The following is a 14,275-nucleotide window of genomic DNA, read 5'->3' on the forward strand; positions in this document are numbered from 1 at the left end:
TACACTAAAAGGAAACTACTGTAGACTAAATGACAGAGGAATGAATCAGAAAACTGAAGGACAGAGTACTGGCAATCACTGAAGATGAACTGTAAAACAATAGATTAAAATGAAATGAAGAAAGTTGAACAGACATGTGAAACATCAAGTGTACTAATATTTGCATTATACTGGTCCCAGAAGCAAAAAGGAAAGAGAAAGCAGTGTAGAGCATACCTGAAGACATAAGAGCTGAAAACTTCCATAACCTGGGAAAGAAAACAGACATCCAAGTCCAGTAAAAACAGTAAGGCCAAAACAGGATCAACCCAAAGAGGACCACACCAAGGCTCATTGTAATTAAAATGGCAAAAAAATAAAGATAAAAAGACACTATTAAAAGGAGCAAAGGAAAAGCAACAAGTTACAAACATGGAACTTGCATTAAGTTATCAGCTGACTTTTCAGGATAACCTCTGCATGCCAGAAGGGAGTGGCATGGTATATTTAAAGTCATGAAAGGGAAAAGCCTATAACCAAAAATACTCTACCCAGCAAGGCTCTCCTTCAGATTTGATGGTGAGATCTAAAGTTTTACAGAGAAGCAAAACTAAAAGAGCACAGCATCGCCAAACCAGCTTTATGAGAAATCTTAAAGGGGCTTTTCTCAGTGAAAAAGAAAAGGCCATGACTGAAACATAAAAATTAGAAAAGGAAACTTACTAACGGAAAAACCTCATTGGATAAGGCAAATATTCAACAAAGGCAGTAAATCAACCACGTACACAGCTAATAGGAAGGATGAAAGAAAACAGTAATAAAATCATCTATATTCACAATAAGAAGTTAAGGGACACACAAAACAAGTAGATGTAAAATATAAGGTCAAATTCAGTAACTGTGGGGGAGCAGAGTAACAATGCAGGGTTGTTAGTGTCCACGTGAAACTCAGAGCTCAGCAACTTAAATAATCACACACACACACACACAACTGAAAGAAATCCAAACATCATATTAAAGATAGTCCTCACATCACAGATGAATAAAAGGGGAAAAAAGGAACAGTGAAGAAATTAAAGAGGGATTCTAAAAATACCCAAGAGAAATGAAAATGAACACACAGTGATCCAAAATCTATGGGACACAGCCAACGCAGTTCACAGCGGGAAGTTATAGTGATACAAGCTTATTCTTAGGAAACAAGAAAAATATCAAATAAACAACCTAACATTACACCTGAAGGAATTAGAAAAAGAAGAAAAAAACAAAACTCAAAGCTGTCAGAAAGAAAAAAATTAAGAAAACAATACCACATGCAATCACACTAAAAATAATAAGATACCTAAGAACAAACACACCTAAGCAGGTAAAAGACATGTACTCAGGAATGTATCAGCCATTGGTGAAAGAAGTTGAAGGCAACAGAAAAAGATGAGAAAATATAGCAGGTGCATGAACTGGAAGAATTAATACTGTTAAAATAACCATACTGCCAAAGACAATCTACAGATTTAATGCAATCCCTATCAGAATACCAAAGCATTTTCACAGAACTTGAAAAAGTAATTTTAAAATTTGTATAGAAACACAAAGACCCCAAATAGCCAAACAATCTTGAGAAAGAACAGAGCTGGAGGCATCAGGCACCTTTACTTCAGATTATACTGCAAAGCGACAGTAATCAAAGAGCATCGGACCGGAGCAAAAACAGACACAAAGATCACTGGAATAGAATAGAGATCCCAGAAATAAGCCCACACACGTATATTTAATTGATTTATGACAAAGCAGGCAATATGGAGAAAGAACTGTCTCTTCAATAAGTGGTACTAGGAAAACTGGTCAGCTACATGGAAAAGAATAAAATTAGAGTATTTTAGCACACCGTATATAAAATTAACGCAAAACTGAACAAAGACCTAAATGTAGGACCATAAAACCCCGAGAGGAAAATACAGAACATTCTTCAACATAAATGATAGCAACAGTTTTGCGTTCAGTCTACTAAGGCAAATGAAACAAAAGCAAAAATAAACAAATGGGACTTCACTAAACTTAAAAGATTTTGCACAGCAAAGGAAACCAAACACAAAACGAAAAGACAACCTGCTGAAGGAGAGACAATATTTGCACATGATAAGAGGTTAACACCAAAAAGATGACCAAGCAAGGGTTCATATCTAAACTACAGAAACAGCACATACAACTCAATATCAGAACTGCACCCAAAATATTTTTTTAAAAAATGAGAAGACTTAAATAGACATTTTTCCAAGGAAAAAATGCAGATAGACAGCCAGAATGCACAAAGATGCTAAACATAGCTAATCGGCAATAAAATGCAAATCAAAACTATGAGATATATCACCTCAATCTTGTCAGAATGGCTGTCATCAAAAAGGTCACAAATAACAAAGGTTAGTGAGGATGTGGAGAAAGGGAAACTCTTGTAAACTCTTGATGTGAATGTGAAGTAGTGCAGCTACTGTGCAAAGAAGAATGGAGGTTCCACAAAAAACTAAAAATAGAACTACCATAATATCCAGCAATTTCCCTCTTGGGTATATCAGAAGAAAACAAAAACACTATTTAAAAAAAAAATAACTGCACACCAATGTTCATAACAGTGTTATTTGCCATAGCCAAGATATAGAGTCAAACTAAGTGTTCATCAATAGGTTAGGGGATAAAAAAATGATATTTATGATGACTTCAGCAAAAAATGAAATGTTGCTATTTGCAAGAACATGGATGGACTTGGAGGGTATTATGCTTAGTAAAATAAGCCACAGAGAAAACAAGCCTGGTAGGTTATCACTTACACGTGGCATCTAAAACATTGAATACAACAACAACAACAATGAAACAGACTCACAGATTAAAGAACAGACTAGTGGTTACCAGCAGGGAGAGTCAGGGTGGAGGAGCAAAATAGTGGTAGGAGATTCTGAGGAAGAATCCACTATGTATAAAATCAATAATCTACAGTGACGTTCTGTATAGCATGGGGAATAGAGCCACTCTTTTATAATAAGTATAAATGGAGAAGAACCTAAACATTTATGAATCACTATGTTGTACCTCTGAAACTAATATAATAATGTAAATTAACTATAGATCAATAAAATATAAAGTAAGAAACAATAAAGCAGAGACAGATTATTAGATAGAAATCAATTAAATAAACACAAGTTTTGGAAATCAAGGAATTAAAAAACAACATGTAAGACAACATTGGCCTTTAAAGTGTACGATCTATTCATTTAAAAGAAATCATTTAAGTGGTGAAAAATGGTACCCATTCTCACAATTTTGTATATCTAGGATAAATTATTATCTACAAAAATATGTTAGAAATATTCACTCAAAAAGAAAGAGAAAATTTGGATTAACCCATTTTAGTATACAAAATTAATATCAAAGTCTCTATGTAACATTGATGTGAATAACTTCTGTTAGCCACTTCTAGTTTCTTTGTGATGTAAAATCTTTTAAAGCATAAAAATCAGCCTTTCTACATCATTCCATTAGACATACATAGAAGTTAAAAGAAATGAGAAGACAGAAAAATCAACCAGGAGGGTGAATTTACTGAGAAACAGCCATTCGTTCTCCCTCCTCCTTTGCTTTTCCTCCTTTTCCAGGTCTCTTTCGGTTCCAATCAAGAGAAGTCTTGAGAATTCTGAGGATATTTCTTTGAGGGCTTCAAACCACCATACCTACGTCCTCTGCCACAACTACACACACGGGAACAAAAATAAACCTCTGCTATCTACTCGTGTAGGAGAGATTCACGCAAAGTAAACTCCTACATGGAGACCAACAGGTGGGTTTTCTACCTGTTCTTTATAATGTCCTTCCATTATAGTAAATCCCACACATTATGAGGCAGAAGGGGTTATGTGAGCTCTTCCTTGAAGTCAAAAACCTTGCATTCATTTCAAGTACCTGGTGATCATAGGGTACAGCCAGGGAAGGTGCCATCACCCTCGGTGGGGGGCGGTGAATGGGCTTCCGCAACCATGCACCTCCTGATGAACAGATTCTGAAGAAACAAAGGGCGGTCACACCGCAGCCAGCCTGTCAGACTGTCGGGCCACTGGGCAACCCCACCAGTCTGGAAGTGCCCCATAAGTTGCTCAAAGCAAAACTCTGCCCCCCCCGTGAAGCCAGGCAATTTGGGCCAGAGAGTCAGAGGAGACCAGTAATCAACTCCTCCTCTCTGCTCACCTCCTTGGGGTTACAGCAACCCCATCTCCAAACCCAACTCTGATCCTGGAGTGCCAAGGTGGGAGCGCAGGTGGGCTCTGCCGGTGCTTCAGCGCCTTCTGGGAAGCCCCCTAGTTTGAATATGATTTGAGTTTGATCCTGAGAAACCATCAGAACTTCCCACCAGAGATAAATGAGGAGATTCTGGCCTTTATTAGTGCACACGGTGAACCCGGTCGTCCTGGCTGTATTTGCCAACCCTCCTATTTTACGCACCTATGTTTATCCACCTTCCTCCCTGTGAGTACCTTTGACTAACCCTGAGCTCAGACTCCTGACCTATTACAGTGACTTTTTCAGTCTTTCTTTAAAAATGTACAGGTAGGGCTTCTCTGGTGGCGCAGTGGTTGAGAGTCCGCCTGCAATGCAGGGGACACAGGTTCATGCCCCAGTACGGGAGGATCCCACATGCCGCGGAGTGGCTAGGCCTGTGAGCCATGGCCGCTGAGCCTGTGCGTCCGGAGCCTGTGCTCCACGACGGGAGAAACCACAACAGTGAGTGGCCCGCGTACAGCAAAAAAAAAAAAAAAAAAAAAAAAAAAAAGGACAGGTAATAAAATGAATTTAACCTAGAAGCAGCAGCTCAGTAAGGGAAATAAAATCATCAGAAGTTACCTAATCACAGCCACAGCCATCCAGGGCCCTGTCTTATCTGCTGGGGCATAAGAATGGGACCTTCCTAAACTTGAAGGGCATCCAATCAGATAAGTTGATTACGCTCACCTCTGGCTCTTGGAGGGACTGCTAGGCAGTCTACCCAGTGTATACTGACTGCAAAACACGGTCATGGTTTTGAAACACCTATGCTCCAGGAAAGATTTTTGTGGTGCATGGGGAAGGTTTCTTTTTGACATCAAGCAAAAAATAAGTCACCAAGCCCTTTGAGCACAGGGCTTCTTAAGAGGGAAGTAGAAGGAAGAAATGGGCAGAAAACATGATCTCCTCGGAAGTGCAGGGCGTTTTTCCAAAAGAGTAGGATTTAGTCTCAGTTTAAGGAGAACATGTTTAAATAGCTGGGACAGCTCCAAACTGCAGTTTAGGGAACGAGTGCTCCAAAAGAACAGTGCTTTACAAGTCCTGGCCAGGCAGCAAGAGAATGAAGAGTTGGTTTTGCATAGTTTTGAACTCAGGAGTAAAGAAACCGAGGCATCTCTGACTAAAAGGGCCTGAGATCCTATGGCATCAGTGGGTCAGTCAGTTGCAGGGGGCAGGTGGTGTGGGGGGCGATATTTCTCTCTCAACGTCTCCCAGGGCAGCCACCCCTCCCAACCCCACCCCCCTACTCCCTTCACCCTTCCTCCCTCCACTGTTGGGTCCCCAGGGACAGCACTTCTTAAGCTGGAGCGCTCAAGCACCATCTCTGCAGTCTGGATTCTTCCTGGAGCCTGGCAAGTTCTGGGACAGGAAGCCAGGTCTGCAAGGCCGCTGGGGTGCAGTCAGCCCTGGAGGTCTGGAGGGGAAATGGAGCCCTGAAGCCCACCCACGTCCTTGAAGCCGAGGGAGGAACACATCCTTCTAACAGTACTTCTCAGGGGTCAGCATGCTCCCCACCCGACGGTGATCCATACTCACTTGAGGCAACAAGGACTGCCTCTAACCGGCCTCCTCTATTGCGCCTTAAGGGTCCTCGCACATGTGTGAGAGCGCAGGCCCTGGATCTCTTTAGTCAGCCTAGGCCAGTGCTGCCGGGGTCCCTCCAGTCCCATCCCCCAGCCCCTCCCTCTGGGACTGTATCTAATAGAAGAAAGAGCACAGAGGAATTGGATGAATCAAGGGACCTGGGAGCCTGGGTATGAGTTTGAAGACCGAGAACCTAAGGCACAATTACATATCATTGGAGACTCTTGTGGGGTGTGTGGGGTGAGGTTAGGAGGCTGAGAGGCTGAGTTGACCTGGTGAGTCCAGCCCCAGGACACCACACAGCCCCGTCCCCCCTTCCCTGCCATCAGACAAGGGGTGCCGCAACTCCAGCCGGGACTCTGCACTTCCCCCTCCCTGATTCTCCTCCAGAAGAGCAGGTGGTCCCGCTCTGAGGGCAGCGGCAAGACAACGGACCAAGTTCCCCCGCACTAAGGCACTACTGGAAGCTCTTCCTGCACAGCAGTGCTGGCTTGGAGCAAACCCGAGAACCGCCAAAGTTGGTCTCGTCCTGCAGCGGAGGGACGCAGGGTTTAAGCCAGCTGCCATGGCTTTAAAGCAATCAGCTCCCCCTTTAAGTCAGCTGACCCGACTTTAAATCACTGTGTGCTCCTCAAGCCTGCAACTTCAAAAGTTGGGAACTTCACTTTGATCCCAGCACCTCACATAGCTGAATGCACACTAGTCACCCCCAAGCCTGGCTTAGAGGCAGGATATAAGGTAAGGGGATGGGCGTGCACTCATGGTGATGAGGGTGTACATCATGTACCAGAAGGGTCTAGGCACTTTGGGGTACAGCTAGCAGTGCACGATACAGCAGCTCCCTGGCAAAGCTGGTGAAGCCCAGGGAGAGCAGGCACACCCATGCGTGCAGAGGTTCCAGGACAGGAGCTGGGGCACAGCCAGCCAGGAGGGTGTGAAAGTGGAGGATCTGAGCCTTTTGTGAAAGGCAGACACAGAGGATGGATGAGAAACAAAGACCAGATGAAATATGGATTTGAAAAACACACCCTGCTCTTGAAATTGGGGTGGGGGGGCACCCCAGACTTGAGACTTCTTACTCCCCAGTACCTACTGCCTTGGCCTTTGCCCAATTACTTATAAAATTTACTGACAATATCTAACCCATAGAATACTGCATTTGTAGTGCTATTGCATGTTAATGTTTCTATAGTGGAAAAATCTTTTCTACAAGAAACATGTACACTATCTGAAATCAATTAAAACCCCTCTTTATAAAGTACTATATTGGACTTCCCTGGTGGCACAGTGGTTAAGAATATGCCTGCCAACGCAGGGGACATGGGTTCGAGCCCTGGTCAGGGAAAATCTCACATGCTGCGGAGCAGCTATGCCCATGCGCCACAACTAGTGAACCTGCAGGCCACAACTACTGAAGCCCGTGTGCCTAGAGCCGGTGTTCCACAACAAGCGCAGCAAGAGAAGCCACTGCAATGAGAAGCCCGCGCACCACAACAAAGAGTAGCCCCCGCTCGCCGCAACCGGAGAAAGCCCGCGCACAGCAACGAAGACCCAACACAGCCAAAAATTAATTAATTAATTTTAAAAAGTACTATATCCTTCTGTACAACTTCTCTGGGAAGAACAGAGATGGCGTGGGAGAGTGAGAAAGACCAATATTTAGTGCACATCTCTCATGCAGGTGCTCTGCTGGCTCAGATACATTTATCCCCACTTTACAAAGGAGGAAATAAGCTCAGAGAGGTTTAGTAATGTTCCCAAAGCCAAACAGCTATTGAGTGGCAGAACCAAGATCTGAACCAAGTCTGTTACCTCCAAAGCCTAAGTCCTCATCACAACAAAACTCAATTAATATTTACATTTATCGAATTACATTGCAGCCTGGGGAGTTCTTGGCACAATCCTGAATAAGAGTGAGAAAGAAAGAAATAGCATTGTTCCTACAGTCAACCAAAATTTTTGGAGCAGCGGCTAGATGCCTGGTCCTTTTTGGGGTTCAGCAGTGATCACGACAGGAAAAGTCGTGCTTTCATGAACCATGTAGTGGGGAGGAGAGACGGGTGCAACTTGGGTGAGGGATTTCACCTTGCTGGGCCTCTGTTTTCTCATCTGGAAAATGGGATGGGTGTTCCTCATTTTCTGGGATTGTCCGGCTGGACATTCTCTGATTCCATAAGAAGTATTTGTTTTCCTGTTTCTTTAAAATTCATTCAAGCCATGAGCCGTGATGCATGTTGTTAGCTGCTCCCCAAATCACTCTTCCCCACCCTTTTCCTGTGATCAGGTCTTTCCCGAAACATGACTCACAATCAGTCAAGTCACAGAACCTAAGGGGCACCCAGCAGAAAAATTCCAACCCTTGCTTCTCAGGAGCTCTGTGGTCTACCTGCCAGGTAAACTTAACTCACCTGGGACAAGGTAGCCATCCCTGGTTTCACATCAACATGATCTCAGGCACAAACCTCCTTTTTTTCCATTTGGTCTTTAAGTTACTTGTTGAAACAACTGTACGAATATGACAAAGGTATAAAATCAGGCATCTTCTGCCCCCAATGCCTACTAATACATGATGTTCTGCCACTTTAAGGATAAAGATAGAACATTTCAACATTCTGCTGCCCTCATTATTTGTCATTTTTGTTGATATTTCTATTGAATACATCTTTCAATATTTTAACAATGGAACATTTATTTAGGTTGCTCCAGACCCAGCCTTTAGTGGTAAGGGATTTGTTGTCATATTTCTATTATGTTTCCTTTAAAAACCATTATCCTATTTAAATGGATTAAGTCAATTCTATAGGCACTTATCTTATGATATTCATGAAGTTAATACATAGAGGGCAGTGGTACAAGTTGATCGCACTTGAGAACCTCTAGTAGCACAGTTAAGTGTAAATATTATCTATGTGTAAACCAAAGTACATGCCGAGTGAGATTCTCCTACCCTTTTCACTCTGTGCCCCTCAAGCCTTTGAGAAATGGAATATTTCTTGCCATCTCAGTAAACAAAGGATATCACAGTCACCAGCCTTTGCAGCCCTCCAGTGTGAGCCGCGAGCCCTGAGGATCTCAGGATATGCAAATACAGAATGCAGGCCCCAGAGCGCTGAGGTGCATATGAAAGGAAGGAATTCAGGGAGCCCAGCATCTGGCATCTCCGCAAACAAAGAAAAGCGCTGCATTCCTCACGTTGGGAGAGCCGGTTTTCCTTAGTTAACAATCACCTGCTGATGGTCCCCATTACCTGCGCCAGTGCCCTGCCCTGTCCCCTCCCCCCGGTCCTTTAGCTCAGGGAGGAAGGAGGGCAGAGGGACTCCGCTGAGTAAGGGGCCTGCGAGCCTCGGGAGGAGTTTTTAGCCGCTTTCCCCGCAGTCGGGGGGAGGCGCGCTGACGCTGCAGCCCGGCCCTGCGCCTCCCTTGCCCCGTTTCCCCTCAGGACACTCAGGCCGACACCCTCCCCACGCCCCCCAGGCCCCGCGAGCCAGGCCGAGGGCAGGGGCGAGAGGAGGGACCGAAGTTCCCGGGACCAGACGCTGGGGGCCGCCCTTTCTGCACAGCAGCGGCGGGTGGCAGCGAACCCCTGCCCCTCAGAAGCTGGTCTTGCCCTGCCGCCAGGGCACCGTACCAGGCGGAGGGTCGGCGCCCACTTACCCGGCCCGCCGTCCGCACGACTGTCGCGGCTTCGGCCTCCGGGGCCCCTCCAGAGCCGGCAGCGTCAGTGAGGCCGCCCTCGCCGCGGGCTCCGGGGCAGTTCCGTGAAGGCGGAGGGAAGAGACCCCGAGCCGGGAGCTCCAGCTCTGCGGAAACGCGGGCTTCGTTCTGGGCGCAGCGGGTGGGACCGCTTTGCCCCGAGGCCTTCTGGGAGGGACGGAGGCGCCAGGGGAGGGAGCCGCCAGAAGCGCAGGGCCCCGTCGGGGGTCCTGGAGGGGCGGCCCGGCCTGAGGGCCCCGCCCACTGTGACCGCAGCCCAGGCATTTTTCCTGGAGTCCTACACTACAAAGTTAGAAAGATACACGGTCTATAGTAAATATTCACAAATGATTGTTGCTGCTGTGCTTACTATCCTATTAAAGGTGTAAAATCCATAAAACACTTTAAGTTCAAAATTAAATATGAATTTTTACCTTTCTAATTATGTCTCTGCTATTCACAATTGTCGTTAATGAATCAGAGACTGTGGCATCACTAGTTAAAAATGAGCTTGTTAAAAAAATAGAACTCAGGCCCACCGGAACTACTGAATCACAATCTGAACTAGTACAGTCTCCCCAGTGTACTTGTGTACCCATGAATAGTTGAAAGGTACATTTCTACCTCGACACGTCTTTTCTGTCTGAGAAATACACACATTTTATCCAATTTGATATAAATAAAACACTCAAAAATGCATATGCCTGTGTTGAAACCATCATTTTATCATTTCTTTTCCAGATAAGTATAGTCTCTATACTGGTTTTGTGGATCACATGCCACACTCTTTTCTTGTAGTTAGAAATAAGATAGAGAAACTTACTTTGTAAAAAAAAAAAAAAATATATATATATATATATATATATATATATTAGTGGGTAATTGAAGACACTCTTCTAAATTAAAACCAGTTCTCTTAACTTGCTCTTTTCTTCTTGGGTCACATTATGAACTCTTCCCGTGGCCACACGGTATGTGTACTTTTAATTTCAGGGACTGCTGACATTCCAGGATATGGCCCTAGTTTTCTCTCAAGAGGACAGGCAATGCCTGGACCAAGATCAGTGGGAACTGTCCAGGTATGTGATGTTAGACAAGTATAGGAACCTGCTCTCCTCTGGTGAGGATACCTTCCTTCCAGAATTCCTTATCCAACCACAGGCTTTAGAGTCCTTCATTTGTAGAATGTCTCCTGGAATCTTCTGCTTCCTACAATAGGGTTCCAGATTGCAACGTTTCAGGAAAGATTGGGAGTTTGTGGGTATAATTTATCTTATTCTTTTAACATTGCAACCTCCCTCAGCCGCATAGCACAGGGAGAGCAGCTAGGTGCTTTGTGACCACCTAGAGGGGTGGGAGAGGGAGGGTGGGAGATGGAGGGTGGGAGGGAGGGAGATGCAAGAGGGAAGAAATATGGGAACATATGCTTATGTATAACTGACTCACTTTGTTATAAAGCAGAAAATAACACATCATTGTAAAGGAATTATACTCCAATAAAGATGTTAAAAAAATAATAAATAAAATAAAATTTCAGCCTCCCTTTTAATATACTTTGTAACTGCTTGGGTTGTGTCTATATGAACAATGTACTATATGCTTCTGTTACAGTCCTTACAATATTTTATTGTCTTATTTTCTGTAACAATTCTCTATGGATTCTTTGGGCTTAAGGTATACTAAAAGGGAGAGACTGTGATTCTGGGACTTCCCTGGTGATGAAGTGGTTAAGAATTCGCCTGCCAATGCAGGGGACACGGGTTCGATCCCTGGTCTGGGAAGATCCCACTTGCCACAGAGCAACTAAGCCAGTGGGCTACAACTACTGAGCCTGTGTGCCACAACTACTGAAGCTGGTGCGCCTTGGGCCCGTGTGCCATTTATTTTTTGGAGAAGCAACCACCTCTGAGTGATCAAAATTTAGACCAACTAGTCAAAATGCTTTATCACCTGTTCTAAAACACTGATCAACAGAACAAGTTTTACTAGGGATAACAGTGTAATTGTATTCTGGAGTTCATAGCGGCAATATGGTTTATGACCTTGATGCTGGATCACGACATTTCAATGGTATAACTGCTCTTAATTGTTCAACGATTAAAGTCTCACGTGATCTGAGTTCAGACTGGAGTCATCCTGGTTGCTTTCTGTCTATTGCAGATTTCTGCCAGTAGGAAAGGACAAGAGCATTACGGCTTACTTTACAAAATGTCTGGAAACTAAATGATGATATACTCTACATTCAATTAATTTATACATACCCTACTGTAGAACCATGTTTGTTAAGGTGGCAGAGCCCGGTAATTATGTAAAACTGAAACCTTTATCTGCACTGGTTCAAGTCCTCTTCCTAAGAATATGTTTATAATCAACATTCTTTCACAAATGACCCAATTTAATTCACCATAGCATTCCTCATATTAATTAAATGGAAAATCCTAGGCTATATACAAATCCAGAAACGGCCAACAATCCTCAGCCCCCATGGATGATTACAAACCATTGCTGAGGCATACAAATTACTTATTAAAGAACCACTATGTCCATCAACATCATCAATTTATATATTATTGCCCCAATGCTAACCTTAACCCTGGCTCTCAAAACATGAATTCCTCTTCCCATATCTTACCCACTAATTAATATAAATGTAGGCATATTATTTATATTAGCTATATCACACCTAGCCATTTATTCCATTCTCAGATCTGGATGAGCTTCACATTCAAAATACTCACTCACTGGAGCCCTAGGGACAGTAGCAGACACAATCTCATATGAAGTAATGTAGCAGTTATTCTATTCTCAGTCTTACTGATAAATGGATCATTTACACTTTCAACAGTAATTATTACACGAGAACGCCTATGACTAGTTTTCTCCTGACCCCTCCCCAGAATTTGATTATCTCCGCGGTAGCAGAAATCCAATGAAGCCCCACTTGAGTTAACAGAAGTAGAATCAAAACCTGTATATGTCTTCAATGTAGAAAATGTAGCAGGCACATTCACCCCGTCCTTCCTAGAGAATATGTTAATTTCCTTATAATAAACGTTTCCACAACAATCTATTTTTAGGAGCATTCGACAATCCTTAGGTGCCAGAATTATAGATTCTTTCATCTTGTGAATATAGTTTTTTTAAAAAAATAATTTTTTATAGTTTTACTGCCTTTAAACAAAATGTACTCCATCGCTGTGGAATATTCCTTCATAGGAGCGTGCATGGTTCATTTCTGCATCTGCTTGTGATGGTCTTCAGGTTCTTTCAGGTTTGGCTCCTGTGGCTGCAGAGTCCATGTCCGTGTGTCCTGGTGCAGGGCTGGGGGGGTTGTGTTCAGCTGGGAGGAACACTGTGGGTCTGTGTGCACGGACTTCGCTCTCTGAGGCCCGATTGTTTCAGAAGTGGTTGCACCCCCCGCTGCGCACCGGGCTTTCCATTGCTCCACATCCTGCTGATATTTGATACTGTGTCTTCATGTCTGCCATTCTGGTAGGTGTGTGCACAATAGTTTTCTTACGGTTTTAATCCCTCGGTTGTCAGTGAAGTTGTGCATCTTGTGTTATTCACGGACTACTTCCTGTTGTTTTTTTTTTAAAGTTTTAAAAATTGTGGTCCAATACACAAAACATAAACTTTACTATCTTAACCGTTTTTAAGTGCACATTTCAGGGTCCAGAAGTAATTCGCACTGTTGTGCAAACCTGACCGCCATCGTCCTCCAGAATTTTTTCATCCTGCAAAATTGAAACAGTACCCATTAAACACTCAGTCGCCATTGTCCCTCCCTCAGCCCCTGGCACTCACCATCCTACTTTCTGTCTCTGTGTTTCCGACTGCTCTAGGGGCCTTGTATGAATGGATCAAGCACTGTTTGTTTGTTTGTGTCTAGCTTACATCACTGAGCATTAATGCCCTCAAGGATCATCCCTGCTGCAGCCTGTGTCAGAATTGCCTTCCCTTTTAGGCTGAATAACATTCCCTTGTATTGATGGACCATGTTTTTCTTCTCCATTCATCCATTAGTGGACACATGTACTATCTACATTCATTTCTCCTGTCATAATATTTGTGGAATAACGTCAGAAAGTCCTATGAATCAAAAGTCATTTGCCATTAACTTTTTCCTTAAACTTTTTATTGTGAAAAACATCAAAGCTAAGAAAAGGGAAAAATACATGTCAGCTTCACTTGTGTTCAGGACTTAATGCTTTACGGACTCACTTTATGGATTCACTTTATTCCCTGTGTGTGTGCTATGTACATGCGTGTGCCTGTGCCTGTTTGCATACCTATGCTGTGCATGTGCATAGGTATGTGCACTTGCACACGTTCGTTAGTGTGCACTTGCTCACGTTAGTGTGTGCATGGGCATATGCGTGCATGTGTGTTCATATGCTAGTGTGTGAATATATTTGTGCTGTGCACCTACATATGTTTGTGTGTGTGCTGTGCCCGCCTGTGTGCACAACTGTGTGTTTGCTGGAACCACTTGCAGATATATCCACACGTAGCTGCTCTAACAATCCTGCGTAGCCACGTAAAGGTCACAGATCTCAGGGATTTAAATGGATGGAGCAGGATGTCCTGACACAGAGTCTGTCTTCCAATGACTGTCACGGTCTCAGTAACATCCTTCACACCTTCCTTAAGCCCCATTCAGGGTCCACTTTAGACACGCATTACATTCAGTCACCTGCCCCAGGTCCCCTAA

The 14,275-nt window shown here is 43.7% G+C and overlaps 1 long non-coding RNA gene across 8 annotated transcripts in view; it reads right to left on the reverse strand.

Annotated features, from left to right (window-relative positions):
• LOC308611428 overlaps nucleotides 1-9,679 on the reverse strand; it is a 54,496-nt gene extending 44,817 nt beyond the window's left edge. For all 8 annotated transcript variants that reach the window (XR_014014898.1, XR_014014899.1, XR_014014900.1 and 5 more), the window contains exon 1: nucleotides 9,523-9,679. This is a non-coding gene — a long non-coding RNA (uncharacterized lncRNA). The remainder of the gene's footprint in view (nucleotides 1-9,522) is intronic.
• Nucleotides 9,680-14,275: the final 4,596 nt, after the last annotated feature.

Source organism: Mesoplodon bidens, assembly GCF_964165515.1.
Source record: "Mesoplodon bidens genome assembly, contig: HAP1_SCAFFOLD_300, whole genome shotgun sequence".
NCBI classification, from domain to species: domain Eukaryota; kingdom Metazoa; phylum Chordata; class Mammalia; order Artiodactyla; family Ziphiidae; genus Mesoplodon; species Mesoplodon bidens.